This window comes from Manduca sexta, chromosome 2, assembly GCF_014839805.1.
Source record: "Manduca sexta isolate Smith_Timp_Sample1 chromosome 2, JHU_Msex_v1.0, whole genome shotgun sequence".
NCBI classification, from domain to species: domain Eukaryota; kingdom Metazoa; phylum Arthropoda; class Insecta; order Lepidoptera; family Sphingidae; genus Manduca; species Manduca sexta.
The window spans coordinates 5,726,125-5,738,775 of NC_051116.1; the positions used below are offsets into that span (position 1 = coordinate 5,726,125).

The window sequence follows — 12,651 nt, forward strand, 5'->3', positions numbered from 1 at the left end:
AAACTGGGATATCTGATGAAAATAATCGATATTCATGGCTGATTTTTTACACAACGTTAGCAGAGGTTGAGACGAGTATATAGTTAAACATTTTCCAATTTACTACTTACAAGGCTGTATAGTCTATATTCCATAGGACGCAACGCCATGGACAACAATATTCGTACATACTTTCCAAAGCAAGTCAATAACTGACAGACAATTTAATTTAGTTCTCATTTCAAATTCCACCGCGAAGTCCGCTCGGCATGAGCTACGGAATAAGAATAAGCCCCAATGAAAATATGCGGCAAGAAAGATAAACTATCCGAATTTGAATTTAAAACTATTTAATTCAATTTGTCAACCTGCCAGTATTGTAGGTAAATAGATTAAAATAAATGTAACATTTTAATTTATTTCTCAGAGCAATTATTTACACTATTTATATGAAATTTCAGCTTTAATATCCATCTCACTAGATCCAAATTTGTTCTTCTGTCCTCCCTCCCCCTGAGTTGAATACTGGCTACACCCATGCGCGGTAGTTTCAGGCTTCCTTCTATCGCCATTTCAATAAAAACTCAACACATTTTTACACATTCTTTTTTAATAATTTCACAAATGTGACTACAGTACTTTAAAGTAACATAGGTAATATGTGAATATAGGACTTCTAATAAGACGTAAATATGGCGAAGTTAGATATATTTATTATTGTGGCTTTCGTTGAAGAAACCCTCAATAAATCACGTGGTAAGGTTTTTAGATAGCAGGAAGATGTTTTAATTAATACGTTTATTATTAACTTAATTTTACTGGTGGTAGGTTTCTCATATGTGAGAGTCCCACTGGGTAGGTACCACTGCAATATCTATTTCTGCCGCCAAGCAGCAGTGTGTAGTCACTGTTGCGATTTGAAGCACACTGTACCATTGTAACTATTGGAAATAAAAAGACTTAACATCTCATGTCTCAGGATGGCGAGCGCAGTGGAATATCAAACAATACTTTGTAATTAAAGGTTTTGGATGGTGTTATTACCATTTATGGGCGGTCATATCATTTACCAACGGCAAGCTCGTCTCGTCATTCAAAGTAATAAAAATAAAAAATGCCGGTACTTGCAAATAGACGTATTTGCCCCCTTAGACGGAATAGAGCCCTCTGCTATATTCTAAATATAAAAAAAAAAACATATTTTTACAATTTTTAATTTTGGTAATTCCATAATATATAAAAAAGTTATATTTGTATTCCTATTTTATATATAACTTGAAATTTTCCATTCATGAAATTAAAATAAGATACATGAATGCATAATATTAGCAAAACACTACAGTTCGTTAACCTGATATCAATTTGGTATAAAACCCAGCGATGCGGCCCTCGAATTGCATTCCACATCTACAACTCAACAATATGAAGGCTGTCTTGGTAAGTAGTTGGAAATTCTATTTATTTAGAAGTTTTAATTTTATTTTTTTTCAGCTTTATTATTAAATAATTCTCGTTTTTAAACGTTACATGAATGATAATTTACACAATTCTTCCTTGTTATTTTATACGTAATTTTTACCTCATAAAACGTAACTTTTTACTGGCCTACAGTCTGCGTATTAGTCTAGGACTAAGTATATATAAGCGACGACAACCAAGTTGGGTGTGGAACGGACTGCCGAGACGAATGTCCACAGGTTCAAATCCCAAGACACACACCTCTGACTTTTCTAAAATTATGTGTGTATTCTTTGTGAATTTATCGTTCGCTTTAACGGTGAAGGAAAACATCGTAAGGAAACCTGCACACCTGAAAAGTTCTCTATAAGAATTTTGAGGGTGTGTGAAGTCTGCCAATCCGCACTAGGCCAGCATGGAGGACTAAGGCCTAATCCCTCTTGATAGTAGAGGAGGCCCGTGTCCAGCAGTGAGACAGTATAATACAGGGCCAATACAGTATGTAGTCTATTATATCCGCTACTGAGCGTTCCGGTTTGAGACATTTTAGCTCATATAGTTAAAAGTTTCCAGTGTATATGAGGCAAAACAATTCGCGCCGTTAAAGACAATTTTTTTTTTTTTTAAATTTGTGCATGACCTTCGTGAGGTAGCAATTTTGAGGTCTCGGGTTCGATTCCTGGGCAAAGTGACATTGGGATTTTCTACTGAGTATTAGCCCGGTGTCTGGAATTTGTGCCCGATATGGCGATGGGCTCGCCCCCTATCACATCATGGGAACAGGTACGTTGAAAAGTGGTTGCACCTGTTACCTCTCTGCGTAACCCGTCAGAGATAAAAGGCGTCAGTGTGGGTTTTTTTTACGGAGACAGCAAATCCGACGGCACCTGATGGTAAGTGAAAAGGGGCCCAGATGGAGTACTGACGAGAGATCCCTCGCTAGTCGATGGAATTATAATTAACATTTATTATTTAATAGATTCTCGCTGTGCTCGTGGTGTTCGCTGCTGCGAAGCCACAGTCTCCTCAATCTCATGCCGCGGCTGGAGGGGCTGGTGAAAATTTGCGTGCGGGTGCCATATCCTCGGTCTCGGGTCGGACTTCCTCGGCCATCGCAGGGTCTTCCGCCACCAGAGGTGCTGTCAGCGCCATCGCTTCCAGCCGCAGCATTCGTAGTACCAACTCGACGGAATCTAAATAATGTTAATATTTTACAGGTTAAATAAAAAAACACTTCTTCCATCAAACTTCGTTGAGTTGATATTTGGTTTTATTTAATAATGCGGTCTCCACCGTGACCATGAATGCTGTAGTCTTCGAAACGTCGGGAGAAAACTAAAATATAACCGCGATAAAATTCTAAAAATAGTTTAATTTTAATGTCTCAACGAAGCCAGTTACGCAGTAGATATTGTAGTGCACAAATGTGTGCGCAATACCGAATGCCCTCTCTGTTCCTTCACTCACAATAGTTCGGTGAGACGGCAATCCGACAAGACTGGTGAGAGATCAGGCGCAGGACCAACGGCTTTACGTGCTTTCCGAGGCATGGGGGTATCACACCGCCAACTTCCTGACTCCGAGCTGCGACTGAGTAATTTGTATGATAGAAAAACTCAGTCTAAATTATTTTGGCTCGAACCGGGATTCGAACGCAGGACCTCAGCGCGGTAATCGTATCTTGTACAATTACAACCACGACACTGAGGCAGTTTAAATAAGATTTATATGAGAAGTTTAAATGATCCTTGATTTTGTTTTAATTCATTTGTATACTTATCGGTATTAAAAAAAAATACAAACAGATGCCGACTAAACGACAAGGTATCCTATAAATCCTTAAAATTTTATAAAAGATAATTTTAATATCTTTTTTAATGGGTTTGGAAGTAGCCCATCTGATAGGTTTGTGACCTTTGCTTGATAAAATCATAATTTGCTGTTTATAGGTACTAAAATATCCCGATCTGTTAGATCTTTATTTCGTTACTAATTTTTGAATTCGTTACGTAAATTTTATCTTAAGATATTCCTCAAATGGCCTTGAGTATTTGTTCCATATTAATATGGCGCATGAGTTATGGGCGGGCAAATAATTATGTTAATGGCAGACGACTTAAATGGAATTTACACAGGATTTTTTAATGACGCAGTAAGGGCAGATACCTTAACCACTGTAGGTATAAAAAAATTAAGAAATGTATTTTGAAAATATGTACTGTAAGGAAATGTACGCAAAAACATTTTTGATGACAATCGATCCTGTTATAAGGATCAAAAGACTATGTGACCATTAAAAGTTTTAGTACTTTTTGGACACAAATTGCAACAAATTTCCACTATAAGATAAGTTAGATATACAACTTTGATTCGCTGTTATGTTTATAACAAAATTTTGTACATAAGACCAATTAAGCTACAGTTGTTTTTTTTTATTATTACTTTGAATGACGAGCCGAGCTTGCCGTTCGCCTGATGGTAAGTTATATGACCGCCTATAAACAGTAGAAATACCATTTAACACCTTGAATAATTAAGTATTGTTCGGTATTCCACTGCGCTCGCCATCCTGAGATATGAGATGTTAAGATTTATTATGTCCAGTAGTTACACTGACTACAATGTCCTTCAAACCGGAACACAACATTGACTACACACGGTTGCTTGGCAGAAACAGACATTGCGGTGGTACATACCCAGGCGGACTCTTACATATGAGAGACCTACCACCAGTAAAATTAAGTTAATAATAAACATATTAAAACATCTTTCTACTATTTAAAAACTTTACCACTTGATTTACTTGAAGGTTTCGATGAAAGCCACAATAATAAATATATCTTTGCCATATTTACGTCTTATTAGAAGCCCTGTATTCACATATCTTGTGTCAAAGAAATGGTTGCAGAAACAAACATAAATGCTTTAGCGGGAATCGTATTCATAATACGCCTTATCTAACTAATTATTTCAACGTTAAATGATGAAAGGAAAATATAGACGTAATCTTCTAAGTATATACTGGGTCATTTTGACGTTGCGTTACTAAATGAAATATATATAATACTCGTCTTCACCTTTGCTGACATTGTACCAAAAATTATCCATTAATAACGAATATTTTCACCAAAAATCCTGGTTTTAGTTTTCTGAATTTTTTAACATTTTGTAGTTTAATGCGAATGTGGCGTGTGCGTGAGAGTATTTCTGACTGAAAGTATGATGTTGATATTGCGAGGAATTATTTTATAGTAGTAGTGACATTAGGACGCGTAAAATTAAAATAACTTTTTATTCATATTTATTTTGTTCGCAACTTACACTTTTTTATTTTACATCTACGGCTCAAGTTACTTATTGTAAAGAGTTATTTTCGAGTTGATAAGTATGTGGATTTAGTAACGCAATGTCAAAATGACCCTGTATATTATACTGTTAAAATTAAACTTTTTTTCGGATTTAATCTCGGTTTTAATAATTTTAGTTTCTCCCGACGTTTCGAAGACTTTGCAGGTCACGTGGGGGACTGAGGTGTTGTTCATCCGCAAAGTGAAAGATATAATATCTACCTACATTTTACAAATATATAATTTTTAAATTTTTTTGCTGTTGGTTATGAGCAATGGCGATTAAGTCCGAAAAAGAGTTTAATTTTAGTGTTTATCGTACGCCATCTTAGTATAGAAGAAATACTCAAGGCCGTTTGCTCAAGGGAAGATCTTAAGTTGGAAATTCTTGACGTAACGATTTCAAAAATTAATAACGTTATAAACATCTAACAGATCGGGATATATTTAACTGACTTCAAAAAAAAGGAGGAGCTTATCAATTCGACGAGATTTTTTTTTTATTTCTAATAAACAGCAAATTATGATTTTATCAAGCAAAGGTGGCTGGACACAAAAGTATCAGATGGGCTACTTCCAAACCCATTAAAAATGATATTAAAATTATGTTTTATGAAATTTTATGGATTTATCTATGCCTTTTCGTTTAGTCGGCATCTGTTTATTTTTTAATACCAATAGTAAGTATACGAATGAATTTAAAAAAATATTATAAAGACGATTTGAACTTCTCATATAAAACTTTACTTAGACAACCTCAGTGGCGTAGTTGTACATAGTACGGGTACGATTATCGCGTTGAGGTTCTGGGTTTGAATCTTGGGTCGAGCCAAAATAATTTAGACTGGGTTTTTTGATCTTAAAAATTACCTAGTCGCAGCTCGGAGTCAGAAAGTTGGCGGTGTCATATCCCCCTGCTTTGGGCCAGCTCAATTCAATCCTAATTAACAATTAATTAGGGTAAATTCTCATGATTTGACAGCACCTATCAGATCATCATCCAGTACTAATACGTTAAAAAGCGACAAACTATAATTGAACACTAAACACATCACTGTTCTTATAATAAACTAAATAAAACAAAACATCAATTCAACCAAATTTATTTTATATCACGCAGAAGATATCAACTCAATCATATTTTTTTGAGTTCGCGAATAACACGGCTGGATGAGACTGCGCTGACGGCGCCTCTGGATGCGGAGGACCCTGCGACGGCCGAGGAAGTCCGACCCGAGACCGAGGATATGGCACCCGCACGCAAATTTTCACCTGCCCCTCCAGCCGCGCCATAAGATTGAGGAGACTGCGGCTTCGCTGCAGCGAACACCACGAGCAAAGCTAGGATCTGTTAAATAATAAATGTTAAGATAATGCTCTATTTAGAATTCAAGGTGTGCGTATCTGAATGACGGGATGAGGACGCTCGTATTGTAAGCAAACAGGCCGGCATAATTCCGTCGACTGGCGAGGGATCTATCGGCGGTACACTCTATCCGGGCTCCATTTCACATACCATCGGGTGTCGTTGGATTTGCCGTGTCCGAACAAGAAAAAACATTATATTTATTATATTGATAGGCGGTTTTGAATGGTCAGTGTTTTTTTATTGCTTTGAATGACGAGACGAGCTTGCCGTTGACTTGATGGTAAGCGATACAACCGTAAACAATAGAAACACATCTAACACCTTAAATTACAAAGTATTGTTTGCTGTTCCAGTGCGCCCATCCGGAGACGTAAAATGTTAAGTCTCATTAAGCCCAGTAGTTACGCTGGCCGCAATGCCCTTTAAACCGGAACACAACAGTGACTAAACACTGCTGCTTGGCGGTAGAAGTAGACATTGCGGTGGTACCTACCAGGCGGACCTCGGGATTTGAATCTGCCGACATCCGGGCAGTCCCTTCCACAACCATAGCCTAGTTTATCGCCGCTTCATATGAAGTAAGAATTACGTATAAAATAACAAAGAATAATTGTGTTAATTATCATTCAAGTAACGTTTAAAAACAAAAATTATTTAATAATAAACCTGAAAAAATATAAAATTAAAACTTCTAAATAAATAGAATTTCCAACTACTTACCAAGACAGCCTTCATATTGTTGAGTTGTAGATGTGGAATACAATTCGAGAGCCGCATCGCTGGGTTTTATACCAAATTGATATCAGGTTAACGAACTGTAGTCTTTCGCTAATATTATTCATTCATGTATCTTATTCTAATTTCATGATTTGAAAATTTCAAGTTATATATAAAATAGGAATACAAATATACCTTTTTAGGGTTCCGTACCTCAAAAGGAAAAAACGGGACTCTTATAGGATCGCTTTGTTGTCCGTCCTTCCGTCTGTCAAGACTCTTTTTCTTAGGAACGCGTGAAGGTATTAACCTGATTTATATCAAATACTCAGGTCTACTGTCCCTTGGAGCTGTGAAAAAAATCAAACTTCTAAAGCAAAGCAATCAAAAGATACAGCCGTTTATGCAACAAATTTTCGAAACTCACAAGGGAATCAAAACCTACAAGGTACTTCCCGTGAACTCAAAATCTTGAAATTTGGTACGAAGCTACGTCTTATTGCTCACAAATTTAAATATTTCCTTAATAGCTTCCATTTGCTGTGCTGCGGCGGTGTGTTCATCTCCGGCGACGATCAGACTTGCTGACTTTGTATGCTACCAGCACATTGTTTTCTAATATTTGTTAATGATTTATCTAACTTAACCAGCAATTTTAATTAGGCACCGACTCCAAAATTGGTATCCAATATATACCTGTTATGTGAAAATATTTTTTGGTTTTAAGTGGTCTACGAAGGCGGTTTAGTTTTGGTTAAAATTGTTTTTTATTTTTTGCTTTTTTGTTTTAGTAAAAAATGGACTGTCTCGATGGCGTAGTTGTGTTTCGCTCACGATACGACTATCGCGCTGAGGAGTTACACCTCTGAGTACCACTGAAAAGGGAAAAGGTGTGATGCTATATATATGAATGTACGAAGTAGATTCAAGCAAACCTAACGCAAAAACACAATTGACATATTTGGCTCACAGTACACCTATCGGGGTGTGGTGTAGCACCTCTGTCTACCCCTGAAAAGGGGAAAAGGTGTGATGCTATATATATGTATGTATGTAAGAAGTAGAGTCAACTAAACCCAAAGCAAAAACACAACTGATATGTTTCACAAGCAGTATGACTACCGCGCTGAAATGTTACGCTTCTGTCTACCACTGAAAAAGGGAAAAGGTGTTATGCTGTATGTATAAGTATGTACCAAGTACACTCAACCAAACTCAATGCAAAGACATAACTAAAACGTCACAAAAAAACTAAATTCGCGATTTCGTTTTCTTGGACGACGTTCGTTTTCTTATTCTAGTTTTTTTAGTTTTAAAATCAAATTACAGGAGCGATTTTGAAAAAGAGATTTTTAAAAATCTATTGTACCAATATGAGGGTATATTCTTTCGAAAAAAAAAAAGAATACTCCAAATCAGTTCATAAATGAGCGAGTTCTGAGGTAACAAACATACAAAAAAAAATCATTCACGTCGAATTGATAACCTCCTCCTTTTTTGAAGTCGGTTAATGAATTACTTAATATGTTTTATATTATTACCAAATTAAACAAAATCATTATTAATTGTAGGCTATGCGTTATTCTGATTTATTACCAACACTACGATATGTTCCTAACACGGTCCTAATACGAAACGGTGTGCGTGTCTTTTAATATTTTTTATAATATTTACGCTTAAATATAATCAGAATCAAATGTGCGTATAAGGCATGTAATCTATATCTATACTAAAACAGGCCAGGAGTCAAAACATCGTGTTTTAAATACAACTTTTATTAAACAAATATTTTTACCAAATACAATATTCTTAACAATAAGAAGTGGTAGGTCTCACGTATGCAAGGGTCTACCATAATGTCAACGCTCAAAGAAATTGCAATTTTTGGGCATCATCATCGTCAGCCACAGGATTTCAACTGCTGCATATGGGCCTCCCCCAAAGATTTTCAGATCGACCTATTGGAAGCGGCCTGCATCCAGCGAACTGATTTTTGGACATCAGGGCACGCAAAAATAATTATTTAAAGAAAGTACATTGGCTTGCAACTGGAAGTATGATTCGTATAAACAAGTTTATTAAAGGAAATTTTGATGATTTATATCAGGCACATTACTAGTAATGTTTACATAAAATGTAATTCAAAATACTATAAACCTAGAATCAAGGACCAAAAGAGCGCTTCGCCATTATTAAGTATTAGAGCCGCTTCGCTTTAGTTCAGTATTATACAAATAATTCTCCAAGCAAGTCCAATGACTGGCAGATAATTTAATTTCGTTCTCATTTCAAATTCCACCGCGACGTCCGCTCGATATGAACTACTGAATAAGAATAAGCAACGAAAGAGAATAGCGAAGGAGGTAGACTATCTGGATTTAAATTTAGAACGGTTGTTTATTTAATTAATAAATGTACGTTATCAGCCAGTATCTTAGGAAACGTGAAAATAGTTTACATTCATTTAAATAAAAGGAATTCGTTTGTAACGTTGCTTCGTTTTTTCGCTTTGTACTAATGGTGTAGGTACGGCGAAATTCTGTTTCTTTTTTGCTGGTAATTTGACATATTAATTATTTAAAAGTGTTACTATTAAATAGGTAACTGATATTATAATCAGATAAAAAACTTAGAAACCGGTACCTTTTGAGAAAGCTTTTTTGTTTTATTTATTTTAATATATAGACAAGTGTTTTATTAATACTAAAAAAAGCTGTCGCGGGATGCATAACCAATTTAAAACATCGACAATATTTGTATAAATATGCAAGAAAGGATGTTTTAAAAATGGAAATGGGAGGAAATTAACGGCATAATCGAAATCAAAACATTCAAACAAAAAATATATATATAAATTCTTTTTTAAAATACGAGCTGAGCGCAGTGAGAGAGCTTCGCATGCAAACAGCCGGTTTCGCCGCATTAGATGTTTCACATTAAAAACATTCAGACGTTACTTATTTTCCAAGAACAAAAAAAGAAGAAAAAACATTTACAATCTTCAAATGTAAATGAACCAGTACTTGATACCACAAATTAGTTAAAATAACTAATTAGTCTATCCAGTTAGACAATTAAAGACAAGGTGTAACATTATACGTTAACTCGGCAGAGATAAGGTCAACTATATATGCATAGAATTGACGCTCAAATTACGATCTGCGTTGAAGGAACATAACAATATGAAGATCGTCTTAGTAAGTGTCTTTAACTCTATTTTTTTTTATACGTGAAGTGACCCCACTGCACCTGATGGTAAGTGGAGTGGGGTCCAATATATTTCTATTGACGAAAGATGAATACTCCTTGGCAGTCAACACAATTATGCTGTTGGAACCGGATATACACAGGTTGATCCCGATGGAGACACACTTACGTGGGCCATTATAGCGGGTTTTAACACCTTGAATACAGTGGTCGCTGTCTGGGCAGATATAAAATAAATCCTACCACCAGCAAAACTCTTTTTAGTAGTATTTATAATTATTCCAGCCCTGTGTTATATACCACCACTGCACGACTCTCCTCTTAAGGTTTGGAACATACTCGACTATGCGGATCTAGTCTCAAAGCCGTATTGGTGCTTTTGTAGTGGTATACATATTAAATCACTAAATTACCAAGATATAACCTGCTCGGTTCTTGTCTCTATTTCTCAGGCCAGTATAACCAGGGCATCTAGTTTTACCAAGTGTGTTCTCATGATATGATGGGGTGAGCCCAGATGATACTGGGTTGAAAAACCCAATATCATTTTTGCCGGAATTCAAACCCGGGACCTCAGAGCCGTGATGTACAGCGTTCGCAATACAACAGCATCGAGGCTTTATTCAAGACTCAATCTGCCATGCAAAGCGCAAAAGCGGTATGTCAGGGAAATCATATTTCGAGTTAACCGCAGTTTGTAAATATAATTTTATAATTTTGTATGTAAAAATGAGATAGAGGAACTCTTCTAAGCTTTTCTTGAACAAGTTCTAAACAAGATACAGTTATTAAGGTAACTTCATCGGATGGGTATTTCTTTAAGCTATCTGACGACATTATTTTTTTTTTATTTTTTTCTGAGATACCGCTTTTGAGCTTAGCACGGCAGCATTGTGCCCACAACGTTATTAACTTAGATCGATGTCAGCCTGTTATACCACTCGATACATAGGTCCCAGTGCCAAAGAACATATTATGTTTATAGGTTGAGATATAAGTAATAACTAGTACTTCAAAACCCAAGAAATCTACCTAAGCAACCAGCTATGTCTTTTGTTTGTCAGCGAAACATCTAGAATTACGAAGCATTAGATGACGTTGTATTCGCCGCTTTTGTATATCATAATTAACTTTTGCTCGCGGCTTCGCCCGCGTGCAGCTTTCCGGAACAAAAGTCCCGCTATATATTTTCCCGAGATAGAATGTAGCCCATAACCTACCCAGGGTCTTAAACTATCTCCATACCAAATTTCATAAAATTCCATTGAGTACATTTTGAGAAAATCGATAACATAGAGACAAACAGAAAAGGGGACTTTGCTTTATAATATGTATAGATGACCAGCAATTATTTTCAATGCTCTCTAATTTTGAACAACAATAACTTCATAATTACATCTTGCAGACTGGATTCTTATTCATTGCCTTTTGCGGAGCATTGTGATTCTGTGAACTTTATCTTTTTTCATAAGTCTGCGAAGCTTCTCTTGAATTCATTTTCGTGTTTCATTTTTTCCTTACTCTATAGCTTTAAGTCTGCAAATGCTCTTTGTCAAGCCAATTTGATGTCCAGCTTTTACTTCCATAACGTCATAAATTCAACTGACTCGTCCCTTTTGTATTTCTCTGATACAATTTTTTTTTTGACATCGGGTCAATAGACTCCAAACATTAGTATGCAATTCAGATCTAGTTAGGTCATTTATCATTGATACATATAAAGTGTTATTCATCATATCTATTGTGAACGGTTTGAGAGCTGTCTTTAAATTTAGATAAAATGTCTATCAAAAATTAGAGCCGTGATGAAGTGAAATTTTTGTAAAAATATTTTCATACAATTTAGACACTTATAATCTTGAATTTGAGCATAACTCAGGGTCTTTAGCGTAAGCTGGATGTTGACAGCCTTTATTGACATTAAGGATAAGGGAAAGGAAACCTAAATGCTTTAAAAATAATGTACATATTACAACTAATGAATTACTGTTGGCCCCGATTTTTTCTCGTGCTCCATTGATTCTGTACTCCAAATATATCTTTATCAACTTCTATTAAGATACACATTTTAGTGATATATTTGTATCCCATATAAATTTCAACTCGCTACGTATTGTGGTTTTAAATGTAGATGCCTTTTATAACTCCGAGAAAATATCGTTGCAGACTTCATGACAGTATTCTATTTAAGTATACCCTACAAATAACATTGCAAAGATACTTTCATGTTATTTTAGATCATGATTTTGTTAACATTTCTTTATTTATATGCCACTTAATAACTACTTTTACAGGATACTCTACTACAGTAGTGTTGATTTGCTTATGTTACTTTCTTATGCTGTACTATAAAATTACCCTTAAACCCATATTATATCTCCCTTATTCATAGACGTTATTTATCTAAGGACGGAGCATTGCTGTGATAACAAGTCTGTTTCTCAGTGCTGACGGCATGGCAGCCTTCGCAGTGCGAAGACATAGGGCCGTTGTGATTGGCTAATATTGAGATACAACTTGAATCTAGTTGACTGTCAGATAAAACTGAGAAACTTATTATCACAGCAATGCTCC

At 35.7% G+C, this 12,651-nt stretch overlaps 1 protein-coding gene and 1 long non-coding RNA gene across 2 annotated transcripts in view; one reads left to right on the forward strand and one right to left on the reverse strand.

Annotated features, from left to right (window-relative positions):
- The window catches only part of LOC115456334 (nephrin), a 476,278-nt gene that overhangs the window by 86,157 nt on the left and 377,470 nt on the right, over positions 1–12,651 (forward strand). The window lies entirely within an intron of this gene.
- LOC115456359 lies at positions 5,872–6,954 on the reverse strand. Its single transcript, XR_003939872.1, has 2 exons — positions 6,874–6,954; positions 5,872–6,132 (listed from the first exon to the last, which is right to left on the reverse strand). It is a non-coding gene; the product is annotated as an uncharacterized LOC115456359 (long non-coding RNA).